Source organism: Haplochromis burtoni, unplaced genomic scaffold, assembly GCF_018398535.1.
Source record: "Haplochromis burtoni strain Fernald_Lab_line unplaced genomic scaffold, NCSU_Asbu1 Contig_390, whole genome shotgun sequence".
NCBI lineage: Eukaryota > Metazoa > Chordata > Actinopteri > Cichliformes > Cichlidae > Haplochromis > Haplochromis burtoni.
In genome coordinates, this window is record NW_024582751.1 from 9,123 (window position 1) to 26,949 (window position 17,827).

Here is a 17,827-nt window from a genome sequence, read left to right on the forward strand (position 1 = left end):
ACGCATACACACCTTGGCCTTCTGGCTTTGTGTTCCATTTAAATGGATCTTCCTCTACCCCCTCTTCTTACAGAGCCATATCTATACAGGCCATGTCTGCCTGCCTCTCTCTCCTCCCTCTGTCCCTCCCTTCTGTCATTCTTTGAATCTTTTCTTATCCTGGGGGTCCACAGTTTGACCCCAGTTGCCCTTGACACATGCACTTCTAAAGCTTCAGCCAATCAATAGAGACTCCAGTGTCCCGGTGTCAGATGTTGGCTCCGCTAATTGAAACCAACAACAACCCGTAGTGAGCACGAATGAGCATTTTTGCCTGTGTGTTGAGATGATGAATGAGGAGGATGGAGGAGCTGCCACATTCACATGGTGATCACCCAGTCATCAGCTATTGTCAGGACCTTCATTTTTGCAAGATTAGTGAGAAAAATTGTACCCCAGTCATGTCAGCTGTATGACAGCCAGACAAATGTGGCTCGAGAATTGTGGTTTTAAGGTAGCAGCAGCACACTCACTTGCAGGCTGAGGCTGGCACTATTCTGTATTCTTCTTGTTTTCAAAAATACCTTAAAAACGCCACTGCTTTACACCTCTGTATAACAGCTGGGCACAAAATGAAAAGCTTAAAGAGAAAGTGGAGGAATTGTTGATGCCAGCTTGGAGCTGTGCTTTGATACACACTGCTTATAGTGTAGAATGCCATGAAAGTGATTTTGGTATTGATAATTTTAAATAATCAGCTGTGTTATTGTTTGCCATCATGAACAGTGCATTTTTAGTTGTTTTTACTAATTTTACTAGTTTTTCAGCAAACAGTGGAACTTTTTGGCGCGACACGACAGACGTGCATCACGCTTATTGGTAGTTTTTGATTTTTCTTGGAATGTAATGGCATTCAATTGTACACAGTGTAAAAGCGAAGCTATCAATTTACCAGTGTTATACTTCCCTATCACCTATGGTCACAAGATCTGGGTAGTGACCCAAAGAATGAGGTCACCGATACAAGCGTCAGAAATGAGTTTCCTTTGAAGGCTGGCTGGGTTCTCCCTTAGAGGTAGGGTGAGGAGCTTGGTCATTTGAGAGGGACTCTCAGCCATCCTAGGGACTGACTAGGATGGCTGCTGAAACGCCTCCTAGTCGAGGTGTTTTGAGGCCCGGGGCAGGCTTTATATTTCTTGGCCGGCTTGGGAAAATCTCAGCGTTCCCCTGGATGAGCTGCAAGAGGTGGATGGGAATAGGGAAGTTTGCTTGTCTGTTTAGATATACTACGACCTGAACCTGGATAAGTGGTAGAAAATGGATTGATGGATGAGAATTGCTTTGGCTCAAACAAGGAATTTTACCTTCCTTCCCTCTCCCTTTAAACTAGGCTTCTTCTGATTGACTGCTGCTCTCAACCGAAAGATTTGACCAGCAGGTAGGTGGTGCCTTTGTGCTCACGCCAACAGCTGCGGGCTCGAGATAACAATGTTAATATCTGCTCTCTGTGAGATCACACAGAGCTAAGAGTAAAAAAGAAAAAGGCATTTTATTTGATTACAATAAATGATTATAAAGTGTGACAGCTGCAATTACCTTTAGTTATAAACTTATATATATTATTTTATTTTAGTTATATAAGTATAGTCCTATTTTTGTATTGTTGTTTTTTTTTTCTTTTCTTTCTTTTTTGTTGTTGTTATTTTCATTTCAGAGGGAGAAATAATCTGGACATAGGGAGCCAAATAAAAGTGCAGGATATAAAGGTAGTGATCTAACCTACCTCAAATAACTGTAAAAATTCCAAAGAGGAACTCGGACTGATATGAGAATGATTTATTGCCTCATGTCGTTCATTTGGAGCATTTATTGCCTTAAATGAAATGATTCATAAAGCACTTATAAAAGCAAAGTCTCACTAAAAGAGCTTAAACACATGTTGGCTGTGCTATTGTGATGTCTCACCCAGCTGCATTATCAGGGAGCCTATTAACAGAAGAGGTTACAAGTGGTCTAAAGGGAAAAGGCTCTCAGCTTTTTAGCTCTTGACCATGTGACCAAGCAGGTGACAAAAACGCAGCCAGTGCAACTGTTGCTCTGCAAAGTGTAGAAAAATACGAGGCGTATGGCATGCTTTAGAGCGTGGAGTGTAAATTATCTAACCACACGGTAATGTTTTCACTATCAAGACTCTTGTAAACCACTTGCACTGTTTAATTTTTATCTTGAATGAAAAGACAAAAAATATTGCTGGGTTCATTGTTCTGACAAAAAAAGGGAAAGGGGGGGGGGGGGGTTCCTTTCATAGCTACTGTAATTAATCCCAAGCATCAGTCAGACTATTCTCATTAATAATGCATTTCTTAGCAGCAGTGCTGACACAGGGAGTGGATTTGAGTCTTTATTCAGACATTCAGCAACAATGCCAGGCAACCCTCGGAGCCAATCTGCTTTACTCGAAAGCCAGCCGCCGAGAGAAGCAGGTTTCACTGCTCAGCCGTGCCCTACGTTTCCAAACAATGACGATTACAATACACGTGGAGCTCAACAACAACAGTCCCATAATCTGTCTTCTAAATAAAAACACACCACCCTTGTAGATTCAATGTATTAAAAAAAATGTGTGCACTTTTTTCTACTTCCCTTTTCTGTACTTAAACCACCTAATGTGTTAAAGGTTCAGTTTGCAGGACTTTATCCAATAATACATTCAGCCCCAGTTTTACTCTTAGTTTTGTGTAATCAGACCCAAATACTATATACATTTCACTGAACTCAAGAGTACAAGACTATCTGCATTTGGATTTTATTAGATATTTGAGTCACATGTCTAGTTTGAACATAGTACCAAGCAGAGCAGCCAAGTAGCCAATGTAAGCTGCTATGCAGGGGTCTTTAGCAGTGGTTTGAGGTACTCAAGATCCTTTAAACGGCTTCATCAAATAAAGCATATTTAAAAATGCTCCATCTACATGAAGGGGAGCCTTTGACTCGAGTACACATCACTGGATTCTTGATACTGATGCATCACTGTGCCAGCCAGTATATGTATATGTCAGTGAAAACTGGCATATACATATGCCGAAATAACAAATAAACACTAATGCTGACTACAATTGACCAAGTGTAGCATTGGTAGACATTTCCTTTGCTCTCCCAGCTTTGTAGTGGTCACAGTAAGCAAGTCTCCATTTCAACTGTGAAGAGAAGTCTTCAAGCTGCAGGTTTGACAGGACGAGTTGCAGCAAGAAAGCCATCGCTAAGACATCAGAATAAGACAAAGAGGCTTGCCTGGGCCATGAAACACCATCACTGGACTACAGAAGACTGGAAGAAAGTTTTATGGATTGATGAATCAAAATTTGAAATCTTTGGTCCATCATATAGGATCTTTGTAGGTCGCTGAGTAGGCGAAAGGATGGTTCCACAGTGTGTGGCATCAACTGTCAAACGTGGAGGAGGAAGTGTGGGGCTGTTTTACTACATCCAGGGTCAGTGACTTGTACAGAGTGAGAGGCGCCCTGAACCAAAACTGCTACCACAGCATTCTGCAGCACTATGCAATACCCTCTGGTATGCGCGTAGTTGGTCAGGAGTTTATCCTACAGCAAGATAATGACCAAAAACACAAGTCCAAACTATGTCAGAACTACGTGAGGAAAAAAGAACAAGACTGTAAGCTTGAAAACATGGAGTGGCAGCACAGTCTCCAGACTTAAACCCCATCATGCTGGTTTGGGATGAACTGGACAGAAGAGTGAAAGCTAAGCAACCTACAATATCTGTTATATCTGTCAAAGTTGGCTGTATCAAAGGTTTTAGGATAAATTTTGATCTATAAATTGATTTGATGATTTCTTTTTAAACTCCAAATGCTTATTTGTACTATGCTTTCATTTCAGAGTGCAATGAGACATTAAACTGCATAATTGGCAATAAAAAAATGGAAAAACTGGGGTGTTCTAAAACGTGTGACTGGTAGTGTTTATGTTGAACTAGTGCAAAAAAGTCAAGTCAAGTCAACTTTATTGTCAATTCTGCCACATGTACAGGACATACAGAGAATAGAAACTACGTTACTCTCAATCCCTAGATAAAAAAGCAAATGAACATTTAAATATAAGAGTGATTAAAAAATGCAGGTAAAATAATTAAAAAGTAAAAATTTAAATAAATAAATACAATACAATGTAAAAAAAAATGTAAATACATTTTATATGTACTTTACATTCAAAATGTGAAATATTAGAAATAAATATCTAGTTTCACTCATTAAAAGCTAAGAAAGGTCAAATAATGTTACTTAATTTAGTTTTATTTTGAACAAATGTATTAATCAACTTGAAATATATAAAAACAATGCCAACTTTATTATAGAAAGAACCCTCTTGTTTTGGAGTTTTAGAGTAGTTGTTGGGAGTTGCTCATTACCCATAGACATCTGAACATGACAATGGGCACAAAGGAAAACCACTTTAGCCTTATTATAGCAGATTTTGCATGGTAGCCTTTGAAATCGAAACGTAGTACTCTATTTGTGTAAATGGACTTAACCTACTTTCTACCGCTGGGGCCTTTTTTAAAGCTGGTGGAAGTAAAAGACATTCAGTTTTTGTTGTTGGTCTAGTCTGACCTGTCCAATGATGTAGTTTATATAAGTTACTCCCTCTCTCTGTCTCTCTGTGTGTGTGTGTGTGTGTGTGTGTGTGTGTGTGTGTGTGTGTGTGTGTGTGTGTGTGTGTGTGTGTGTGTGTACCTAGCATTATCTTCTAGCCCATACAGATCAGTCTAAGATTCTGTTTTCCTTTCACTGGTCTGAGCCCAGCCAAAACCATGTGGGCAGGCAGCGGGATCTCTTTGGGGCTGCAGCGGTTTGGCTTTGATGGGGATGTTTGCTTCCACAGCGGCCTCTCTTAGATTCACATACAATGAACTGAATCTGGCTTTCCTTTATCCTCTTTTGTTCTGGGGGTTATTTTTTTTTCTTTTTGCCCACTTTGGTTGTTTTTTTCTGGTCTTTTCTGTCTTTTGTCTTGTTAGAATTTGCTCTCTCTCTTTCTCTTTTATTATCACACATATAGGCACTCACACATAAAACGGCTTTCTTGCCTCTTCACTCCCCCCCCCCCCTCTTTTCCAAACCCATCTCTCCCTTGGTTAAAGCATCTAGTTTGATCAATCATTGATGATCCCAGGTGTCCTAAGACCTCTGGGGAAATCCTGATTGGCTACACAGTCCCTATGCAGACTCCCCACCACACACACAGACCTGCAAGGCCCAAATATGCGTGTGTGCACACTCACACACACAAACACACACACCCTCCTTGCTGTTTCAAGATTTGAGTTAAATCTTATCCTAACCTTCTCCAGTCTCTCTCTGGGTCTCGCCTTTGCTCTTTCTTATCTCACCCTCTCCTCTCTGTACCCCACTCGATGTCAGAGAGCCAGCTTCAATTAAAGAAGCAGTGGGGTTCCTTAAGCCATTAGCCATATTAGTGTTGGGTCCTTGCCCGCGCCCCTTCTTGAACAAAGACCTCTGAATGCTTCCTGGAGTAGGTTGGTTGGCATTTGTTTGGATTCACTGATTTGCAGCCACGTACCCTCTTGACGACCCAGTCGGAGGTGGTTGTGGTTTGGCCATCTCATTATGGAGCACATTGTCTTTGTGGCTCCCTACATATTAAATTATGCTTTAACACATGTTAAAGAAAGCATTGATTAGATCACACTCTAAACCAGGGCTCGAGGGCTGGACATTACCACAGTCGATGTTAAAGCAGCTGATTACCACAAAATGTCAGTGACACTGTTGGTTATTGACTGAAATAGATGACATTTGAGTATAAACAGCAGTTCTTGTGTGATTAATGATATTTAGGAGCCTCCTCTTGCCTTCCTGAGAGTTTCGTCATATGCTTAACCTTTGGCAATAATTCCTTTGTCCCCAGATCACAATCACACACCTTAGAGCTTCAACACAACCAGACTCCACTCATCAATCATCTTTGATTTTCTGCCACCTATTTAGATAGCAGGGTAATGTCTGCAAGTATGGACACTCTCAGTGTGTGTGTGTGTGTGTGTGTGTGTGTGTATTTGCATATTCCTGAGGAAGATGGAGAGAGCACAGTCTATTAAGCATTTGACAATTGAAGACCTCCCACTCTAAAAGACCTGCTCAGATTGTTCCCTCGCCCTATCCCAGGAAGCTGGGGGATGGGGGTGGCATAGGCGTGTCCACGAATTGGTGGTGCGGGGGTGTGGGGCGTCCATTTTCTTTCTAATGAAGCTGTCCTTCACACGGCTTGTTGACAGAAGGCAAGGATGTTCCTTCCACCTGTCTACACTCCAATACCACTTTTGAAGCTAAATGAGCCGAAGACGTTTTTGAACATAAAGGAACCAACAGGAAATGGTAAACTGTCAAAATATTATGACTGAAGTCTTCAGTATTTAGCTCCCTCATTAAATGTACTCTTTCAATTGTTCCTCACCAGTGGGCATTTTCTACAGCAGTTGCTAAATTCTGCTACAAGCTTTGCAAAGTCAGTTAACTCCACAGTAATCTGGTAATCTGATGGTTTTTACATAGCATACATACATACACATACATATTTAATAGGTATTTCTTTGAAAGAATAGGTGTTTCAAGTGCAAAGAAAAAAATAGAGCTTAAATGAGAATATTAGACCAGTTGTTCTGACAAAGCATACTGGTGTAATATTTTATAATGTGCATCTGTTTTTTTTACTGCTCCATTTAAAAAAAATATTTGCTTTATCATGCAGGCCTACTTGTTGTTCCTAGAGTATTTAAAAGTAGAATGGGAGGGAGAGCCTTCAGTTTTCAGGCCCCTCTTCTGTGGAACCAGCTTCCAGTTTGGATTCAGGAGACAGACACTATCTCTACTTTTAAGATTAGGCTTAAAACTTTCCATTTTGCTAAAGCATATAGTTAGGGCTGGACCAGGTGACCCTGAATCCTCCCTTAGTTATGCTTCAATAGACGTAGGCTGCCGGGGGATTCCCATGATGCATTGAGTTTTTCCTTTCCAGTCACCTTTCTCACTCACTATGTATTAACAGACCTCTCTGCATTGAATCATATCTGTTATTAACCTCTGTCTCTCTTCCACAGCATGTCTTTTATCCTGTCTTCCTTTTCTCACCCCAACCGGTCGCAGCAGATGGCCCCGCCCCTCCCTGAGCCTGGTTCTGCCGGAGGTTTCTTCCTGTTAAAAGGGAGTTTTTCCTTCCCCCTGTTGCCAAAGTGCTTGCTCATAGGGGGTCATATGATTATTGGGTTTTTCTCTGTATCTATGAAGCGCCTTGAGGCGACTTATGTTGTGATTTGGCGCTATATAAATTAAATTGAATTGAATTGAATGTTCTTTTTCATCAATGTCAATAATGACCTTCAATGTGGCATGACGTCAGGGTTTGCTGAGTAAGATCTTTACTCCACTCGTAACCACCAATACCTAGTTACGCCTTACTTGGTCAACATTGCTCAATCAATTACATAGATTTTGTTTCTACTTGGATAATTGCCCAACTATCTTTTGTTAGTGTTCATGACAACGTTTTGATTTTAAAGCTGTTTAACCAACCATTTCTACCTTCTGTAAAGACCTCACCAGGACCAGGAAGTGCCCACCGGTAATGGACAAAAAAACCCCTGCTGGACTGTAGAGCATGATCCAGAATGAAATGTGAATTAGGAACGCCTGTCACTAGTCCCTTTTAGAGGCTTCAGGGGGATTATGTCAGCATGGGTGCCCTGGCTGCAGATGAAACACATCTTAGATGAAAGTAGACTGCCTTTGCATGCATGCAAGGTTACTGACTTATTAGGGACAGGCAATGACATGTCAGGTGGTTCCTAACAACCAAGTAGCAGCAACCAATCCAAACAAGTTTTTCCTCGTCTTCCCAAGGCTGGGAGAAATTAATGGAGGAATGTTTATAGTCACCATAATTTGACATCCTTCATCAGAATCCTTTGCGTGAGGGCTAACACAAGTAGCCTAAAGTAGCCTATTCTCTTGCTGATATTTGATTTGTGCAAACATACAGAAGAGTCAGTGTGAAAGCAGAAGTGACCCAGCTCATTTATCAGTCTGCCAGTAGTTTCATATTTCCAACTGGTTTGACCATGTTTTCAAGTAAAGTTTAAAATGGGCCTGTCTAACCTCTGAAAATGATTTCTGTTGTTTTTAAGAATTGCTTTGTTTTATTATTTTCTTCAAGCCCTGTGTACAGGAGCTGCATACAAAAAGATATTTTGTGAAAAGGGTTGGCGTAATAAGCAAATGCTTCAGCCAATACCTTTTGATTAGCCTTGTCTCATGCTTTCTTTCTTTATGGTAGATTTTTGTTCTGTTTTCACTGTTTGTTTGTTTGTTTTTTCACTGTTTTCACTGAGATTTGAATTTGAATGCTAATCAATAAAATCAAATCAATAAAAAATCAATAAAAAATAATGATTTAATGGTGCAGGACAACAGCAGCAAAGAATCCCTCACCAAGCATTCAGAAAATGTGCGGCATTCAGATAGGCGCCTGAGATACCAGCATTGGTGGCGGGGGGGCTATGGTGAGAGAGAGAGGGAGAGAGAGAGGGAAAGACACAGGCGTGAGTATATATTGAGATGGGTGAGACAGGAGGGGATGCAGGACTGGCTCCACTTAGCATGTTATGAGTCAAGGGTTGGCTAGGGGTCATGAGCTGCATGAATAAAACAGATCATGTTCATGGGTCTTTCTTTCAAACTCAAACATCCAGCAATAAGTTCCTCTGGGAATAGAAGAGGGTTACTTTCAGCTTCTTCTGGGTCGCATCTGAGAAGACACACTGCGTGTTTCATAACCATAAAGCTTATTAAACTGAAGGTTTGGCACAAAGCAGAGCAGATTTTCTGGTTTCAGGCCAGGCATATTAACTGTTATTGGTCTCGTGGTTACATGTGGCACTTTCTTCTGTCATTGTCAGCTCCGTAATTCAATAATCCAGCTGAAAATCAGGGCTGATGTTGACCAGAGCCTCTGAATCATAAAATAATGGTAGAAAAAAAAACTAATAAGAAGCAACTCTGGCTTAAAGAAGGGCAGAGGAGAGCTCAAGTGTTCTTAGTCCACAGACAGTGTGACAAGCTGATTAAAATGCCCACAGACTGGGAGAGCTGGACCTCCACTCTCTATTCACTGGATCCAGGCACGTCGTCACGACAACGAAGGACGACAAAGGACTTTTTCTCAGGCTATTGAGTGCCGTGAAAGAAGAGGCAGTTGTGTGTGTGTGTGTGTGTGCGCACAACTTTGAGTAGCGATGTGGTTGTACAAGTTGTAGGTGGTAATGTATGCAGGCCATCCGCAAACAAATGAATACACATGCACGTCCCATTGCTGCCTCCTTAGAATTCTGCCACACAATGAGCGTACTAGCGTGTCCTTGATGACGTGATGCTTCATCCGAGCATATGGCCGGTCTGAAATGAGACCCTCAGCTGGCACAGGGATGCTATTTAAACTTCCTTTGTCTGTTTGTTGACAGAATGCAAATGGCCTTTTGGGTCAGTTTTTGCCATAATTTTCAGTCTTTAGTATGATAAAACCTTATGAAACAAATGGAATAGAGCCTGTGTGTTTATTATAAAATATTAATGCAACTCTGCTATAGAATCAATTCTTCTTTCTCTCGTCATTAAGGAGTAGCAGCTCAGCCTAGCAAAGGTCTTGTTACTCTTTAAGCTTTAGAGACATCTACTGTACCCTGAGACTGTATAACAGATCTACTCAGTTCTGGATTTTGAATTTTGAAGCCTCAGTGTTAGGTTTTGGGTGTTTGTGTGTTTATATTTTCATATTTAATTTTTTTAGATTTTTAATTTAATTACATTTTTAAGAATGACCACACATGGGTGAAAAAGTTAGCAGGGCATAAACTGCGTTACATACATACACTTTTTAGACAACCATATTGGGCCATACGCATCTTTGAATTCAGGTGTTGCCATTACTACAGGCATTAAAAATCATGCAATCTACTTAGACAAACATTGGTGAAAGGATGGGTTGTTCTAAAAAGCTCACTGAATTCCAGTGTGGTACTTTAATGGTACTTTACCGTTCCAATAAGCCAGTCTCTGAAAATTCTGCCCTTTCCTCAAAGAGTTCCAAAGTGTTCAATGAACCATTGCAGCAGTATGCACACAATACATCAAAGTTACACTCTGTAACTGGAGTTCCAAACTTTTTCTGGGGTTAACATCAGCTCAAAACCTATGTGCTGGGAGCTTCATATTTGTGGTTAGTCTGGTACTTTGTCCATATGGTGTACTTTCTAATAACAATAAATGGCACACTTCACAAAAAATACATTACGATGAGCAAATTTCTAGTAACTTCTTGACTTGGCTGTACCTCACATGTCATATTATTTGTTAGATAATTGTATTAAAATGTATTAAAACAGGCCTAGCTGACTGTGACTGTCTACAGCTGCTCCTCTCAGCACATCTGTCCACCAATAACTTTTTACTAACTTTTCAGCCTGAACAGTGTTCAAAAAGATGCGTTATGAAAATTTGCATACACTTTGCAGTTGTTATGAATGAGAAAAATATTAATAGAGGCTCAAACTGTGCTTTGTACCATACTGTAGAAATGCTTTTTAAAGCTATCAGGTTATGCATTTTAACAATGGAGTGTATGGGCTTTAATGTAATTTCAGAGCCAGCCTGAAGTGGCCCATACAGAAACACTTCCTCCTTGCAAGGGGCAAGTCCCAATAATACAAAACACCCTACAATAATAGTGCAATGTTCCAGCTGACTCAAAATTCATACCTTGGAACTCGGGAGTGACGTCAGCCATGATGTCAGTCAGTGTGTTCTAGTTGTAAAGTTGGAAAAGCATGAAAAACACAGGACTTGTTTTGCTTCTGAGCAAGGTAGAGCCATTCATGCATTTGTCACTTAAAAGCTGTGGCACATTGATTGGTAGAGCCTGGTCAGAGTCACAGATACATAACATTGTTAGACAGATTTAAATCCTTAAAGTTTAACTACTGTTTATGTTGTATGTCTGTGAAGATTCTCAGTCATCCAGGTCATCGTAGTCTAAGGAGCTTGGAAAGAAAAGCATCTGGACTTCTTTAAGTTGCTTGAAGACGTTTCACCTCTCATCTGAGAAGGATGAGAACTGAACTGAAGAAGCTTCTGGGATGAGAGGTGAAACGAATTCAAGCAACTTAAAGAAGTTTAGACGCTTTTCTTTCCAAGCTCCTTAGACTACTGATTACGTTTACATCCTACTCTAAGAAGTAGTCTTGGATTGTTATTGTTAGTTGGAAATCCGAGTTTAGGTGGCCTTACAGTTGAAAATTCCAGCTTCTGACTCAATCTGGAACGCAACGTCATTTCGTTAGCCCGTTTCAGCAGTTTCATACACTGCTTGAGTTCTGGTATTCACTTTAGATTGTCTTGAGTTTTAAGGACTAGTTCAGTACTTGGAAAGCTAAACAAAAATGTAATACCACTTAATAATATCTGTCCTTCGTTATATATAAGCTGCAGATGACAGGTGGTCGGCCTAACTGAAGATGGGCTTTAGGGCAGTTTTTGTTTTATCATCCTTTCCTGATTTTTTTTTTCTCATGTTGTCATTCCCGGTATGGCTGACTGACTTACTCTCCTATGGAGGCCAGAGACTTGAGGTCTGTAATTGTGGCAGCATTTGTTGGCTGCTTTCCATGCTGTTGTGGTACAGCCCTTTCAGCAGAAGCTCCTTCTAAGGATCTGACCACGGGCCACTTAACACACTCTCTCTCACACACGGGACAATGAAAGCACACACTTCTCACTATTATTATCTTCATTTAACTATATGGTCCAGTTTCAGTTTTAGTTCAAAGTGTACCTCTTGAGATAGACGGGATTGTGGAGGCTGTGTATTTCATCAAAAACTATAATCAAATATCCACTTTGAGATTTATAGCAGACATAGTTATTAAGAAGCCATATTTTATTGCCCTCCAGAGCCAGTTAGGTCCCACAGCCGTTTGCTCCTCCCCGATTAAAGTTAAAATTGAGTCTCAGCTGCAATTGTCAATCACTCTCTGTCCTGTCTCTCTTTCTCTCCCTCCCTCTCGCTGAGCCCGTCCACCCCCTGCTTCCTTTTGACTGTTCTTTGATCCTTCTGCCTGTTGAATGTTGAATTGAAGAATTGCAGCACCATCGGTTCCAGTCTGTCATATGTCTGTGACAGCATAAGTTGCCCCTCTCTCCCACCTAGTCTACGTCAAAAGGTCAAAGACTTTGTGTTATGCACAGAGGAACCAGTTGCACCGTACAATGGAAATGTCACTCTCTCTCGTCAGAAGCTGACATGTAAACCTTTTGCACAGTGTGTGACACTAGAACTATTTATAAGAATTTCCAATGAGCAGGGTATAAAAAATAGATGAAGATCAATGATACATCAAAGTGTTAAAAATAACTGATAGACTCATTTTCTCTTTCTTGCAATTCAGGAGATATTTGAGGCGCTGTCAGTTTCCTCTTATATTTTCCTCATGAGAAAAGTCAAATTTATTTCATCATGGGCATGGTGAAATCAATATTTAAACAAATATTATCATCATGATTGCTACCACCACCACAACTGTCAGTCAAAAGACCTTTTACATGTCATTACTAACAAAATGTATGCTAATAAAAGCAACCCAAACATTTGTAATTGCTGCATTACATCTATGCTACAGTTACACTGTGGAAAACATTAGTGAGACTGCAGTAATATCAAAATGATCCTGGTTATGTGCAATGAACAAAGATAACTTTAAAGATGAACACCGGGTCTGCGACTGCTTGCAGTCAGTTGGCATCTTTAAAATGACTTCCAAAAGACAAGAAGACGGCATCACTGTGCCATGAGTTTGCATTTAAATTAAAACTAAAATATGGTGAATAGTTGTGATAAATCGTAAAAAAATCTAATTGCCCTCAGAGTCCAGAATTTTGCACAAAAACATAGCTGCTTTGCATTGTTACAATTTAACTGTAAAATGATAAAGGTGCTTGACAACATTGGTTCTACATTGCAGATGACATGGACTCACTGGCACAGAGTGACTGAGATTGATTGCAACCTGTCGACAATCATCTGTATTTATGTATTAGAAGACAGGTGTTTACAAACCTCCAACAGTCTAAGAGTGATTGTAGTCAGTCTGAGAGGGATAGTTTGGAGGCAGGTTGCCTCCCACCAATCAAAAGTGGTGGCCACAACTATTCTCAATCAATCGTTGACGGGGAAAAGTGATTGCCATGCTATTTTTTTTTTCTGTGTGTGTGACTGTGTCATTAGGTGAATGAGTTGGCTTTTTTAATGCATTTAATTAATGTCATATTTAAAGGCATTGGATTGTCCTTAACACATTCATTTTTTCTGCTAGGACTACTCTTAGCAACAAAAATATCCAGCTAACGATCTAGCTTATGTTGGCTGTACAAACCAAAACAGGAATATATTTTTTTGCTACGTCATGCATGTTTTTTTTTAAAGCATCCTGTCTCTCATGAGTGACTGAATTAAATAGCTGGATGCTGCTTAAGCTGTGGCTCTCAGTTTAACAAGTAAAGTAAAGACCGTTAAGATAAATAGCAGCTACCTGATGCATACAAATCTCTAATGAAGGCTTAGCTGGCTAAAATATCAGAGCTTGACTGCCACTGAATCGTAGGTGCTGATGTCAATACAATATAATTCATCTCAATTAACTAATGACACATCTTTAAATGAGCCTTTATCTTTTTGTGTCTCATGTTAAAAGAAAACAAAATCCATGTTGGATTATATTAAACAACATTTTTCCTTTCCTAAATATCTGCTACCAGTTCAGCAGCAAATGCAGGTTGTTGAACTTTTAAACTTCTAATGCTGAGTTGTTCTTTTATACTTTAATTTACTGCACCAAGTAATTGTTTTTTAATGCTGTATACTATTTAAAGGTATTTTTATTTCAGTATTGCCTCATGCACAAAAGATATGTTAACATTTTGTAGCAGGAAAAGCTGCTGTACTGTTAATGGCTCTTATATTCTGCTGTTTTAATTTTACACAGTGTGAACCAGTAAATAGAATTCAGCCTGCATTGCTTTATTTTTTTACTGTGATGTGTTGTTATATCTTCTGTTAATGCAAGTTTAATTGTTTTTTTTTTGTTTTGTTTTTTTAACACTTTGGTGATCTGATAAAATAAAGATAAAATTAGATTTTCTTTCTTTCATAGTGGCATCAACCTGCTATATTGACATGAATAGTCTTTTTTACTCATAGACCAGTTTTGTTAGCACACTGGTGCAGAGGTAGCAGGAGATAATTAGTATAAGATTTGGCAGATGAAAGCCAGTGGCGCTTACAATGCATCTCAGGTTGAGGGGGACACGCTGGACCAAGCAGCTAGGCTCAACACCTGCTTCTTCCGGGCAGAGCACTACTGCCTCCAGGGTGAAAGGATCCTGTCATAAAACGGGCTAAGTAAGTGCATGTGTGGGTAGACTCTCTTTTTAAGGGAAGTGGCTTTTATCCCGTGTCCGTTAACTGTAGCCACTTGGTCAGAGAGCTGTGAAAGGGACACTATTCCCTGCTGCAGCAGACAGAGAGCTCCTTCAGCACACCGGAGGGACAGAGAGAGAGACCCTCTGTGTCTGCATGTGAACTGCGGGGGGAGAAATGGCCATTGACCCTAAAGAGGGCAACGGATATGGAAAAAGGCCAAGCATGTGTGCATCTGCCTCTCATAATATTAGTGATCTAAACATACTGATCTAACTATCTAAGTGGAGAGACACAACCAGCAACCACACTGTTGTTCCAGTAGTTCTAGTATGCTATGCTTGCAGGACACACAACACTAGACAATGGCATCTTGTCTATCAGGGATATGCTCCGCTGTTGTTCATGTTGATGGTTGATTGGAAGACTCCAGCTGTCAAACCTTTGTTCTCTTCTTTGACAATCTAATCATCATTTGTATGAAAATATGAGCATCATGCTTCCAAGCACTCACACAACCAAAACACGATCCAGAACTTGCTGCAAATGAATAGTTTAATGTTGACTCATGGGTATTTTCACATCTGCATCCATGTTGTGGGGGCTGGAATCTAAGCAAAAATGACCAGACCTCCCTTCTTCCGTCCTGGGTCCAGAAAGCATTTCAATGAGATCCTTCAACCATCTCGACTGAATAGCTGAGCTCCTGTCCGGAGAACCTGTCTCTAAGTCTGAGCGCAGATACCCTCGTAAGATAACTAATGTCCCCTGATTGTATCTGTGATCTACCCCCTGTTCATGGTCATTGGTGAGCGTAGGACTGTAGAACATTATGTCCACAGTTATACATTCATTCTCAGATTGCACTTGACCACAACTGTGTGGAGACTTTCTGCTCAACTCTTCCCCTACTGGTGAACGTGATCCTGAGATACTTCAAGTCATCCACTTGGTAATAGGAACCCACTCTTTTTAGACTGAGAAAGTCAGTGAGTGCTAATTCTCATTACAGATATTTCACACTTGAACACCTCTGTTGATGCAGATTTTTTAAAATTATTAATTTACCCTTGTTCTTTTCTTCTTGTTGTTGTTGCTTCTACCTTTATATCAGGGCAGGGGTGTCCTACTCTAGACCTCGAGAGCCAGTGTCCTGCAGGTTTTAGATGTGTCCTTGATCCATCACAACTGATTTAAATGGCTAAATTACCTCCTCAACATTTCTTGAAGTTCACCAGAGGCCTGGTAATGAACTAATAAGGGTGATATTTAAAACCTGCAGGACACTGGCTCTCGAGGCCTGGAGTTGGCCAGCCCTGGGTCAGGGAAACTAGTGTACGCTACCACACACATTGTCAAAGAACTGAAGCTACTTCCAGCTACTCTCTGCTTCTGAACAGGATGCTGCTGAATTTGCTGTTTGTTGTTTATCTTTATCTGGATGTCTGCAACTGAAAAAATTCAGTTCTTCTCCACCATCATTAGAAACCTCACAAACACTGCAAGTGTTCTCATAAACTTTGTTTGTAGTGAGTCAGTCTCACAAAGCTCTCTGCAGTTTTTTGTCATAAATCGATTTCAAGCATTTCCTGATAAATACATGTTCCTGTTCTGTATATTCTCACTTGCATCCTATTTGCGTGTGGCCACTGAAAGCCCTGCTGATCTCTAACAGATCCTTTGCCACTTCCTCTACTGTATTCTCTGGAAGGGATCCACAGATGCTACTGTTGCAGAGCCCGGGGCCTGGGGCGAGACGCCAGCCAACCCACCACTACATAACAATGCAAGGCAGTGCTCCATGGCTCCGGGCCCAGTGTCCCCCCCACTGTCTCTGCGCTGTTGAACTCACATATTTTATGGGGTCTTTGGTGGTCAGTGGGCTGTCGCGGCTCATTAGGAGCTTTAGAAATGATCTTGCACAGCAGACTCTCGCAGTGATTAATAAACATGGACAGAGAGAGAGCGACAGGAATGGGTAGGGTGAAAGTTCACAGATGAGACCGCATTCTGAGACATTTATATAGGTCATTAAATATGCTGGGTAGCACAAACACAGTACAGTAAATCACCATTTCTCTTACAGTTTATTGGGTTAAACTAATTATCATCTCTTTAGTAGCCAATCATCCAAAAAGAAACATGAAAATATAACATTTGTGAGAAAATCCCAGATAAACTTTTGCTTTTGCTTTGTTTACATGTCACAGTTTACTTCATAGTTTCTATATGACGACCCTTTCCCCTCCCCTTTTCAGCTGAAATGGGCCAACAAGAGGTTATTTATAGGTTGCTGGACTGCGTCCCATGGCTGAATATGCTGCATACCAGACACAACTGATGAACACTGGAGATTGTTGATGAAAGGCATGAGAGAGGCCGCCCCTTTGCAGCTCTAAAGGGTGTCACTGGTATTTGTTTGACTACCAAGCACTTCTACAGACCAGATGTCGTGAATAAAGCAGAGCTCAAGGACAGGAAACGTTTAAAAGTTATGAAATGAAAGTTGTTGGATGAAGTAAAAGACATGGAGTTAAATGATTTTTTTAGAAGAAGCAATCCAAATTTAATGATTGCTCATTTCATTGATGGATGAAGCGAAAATGTTGCTTATCTTTAAAAGGTCTTATACACTGACAGAAATATCCCAGATCGGACTTCCCCTCTTTGACTTTTACATTGACTACGACTCTATTTCTCACGTCTCTGTTCCTTCCCATCCCTCTCTACTCTGCTCCACACCACAGTCATTCAGTCTGATCTCATGGTAGCTTGTAGGAAGACATCACTGATGACTAGCAAGAGGAAGTTCCCATGGCAATGGGGTCACAGTTGGCTATAAATATGTTGACCTCGTCATGTTGTCCGGTCAAAGAGCAGGTGAGGACGCCTGTTAAGAGTGGCAGTGAGAATTTGTGTAGAATAGTTCCCAGGCTCTCCATTACAGAGGCTGGATAGGCCTAAAATATCCAGCTTAACAAGTTATTAGCCCTGACACAGTAATTGTTTTAAGTTAGTTTTAGATTGGAGTAGATTAAATTAGTCTTTATTGTCCCTCTTAAGAAAAAAAATTGTTCTGGGAAACGGCTGGCATAGTTCCATCCAAGTGCAATCAAATGCAGCATGCTGTATCACAACTAGACCAGAATATATTTCACAGTATCGTACACTGTACTTTACTGGATCCACTGAATTATAGTAGCTTCTAGAGATGGACCGATCCGATATTATGTATCGGTATCGGTCCGATACTGACCTAAATTACTGGATCGGATATCGGAGAAAAA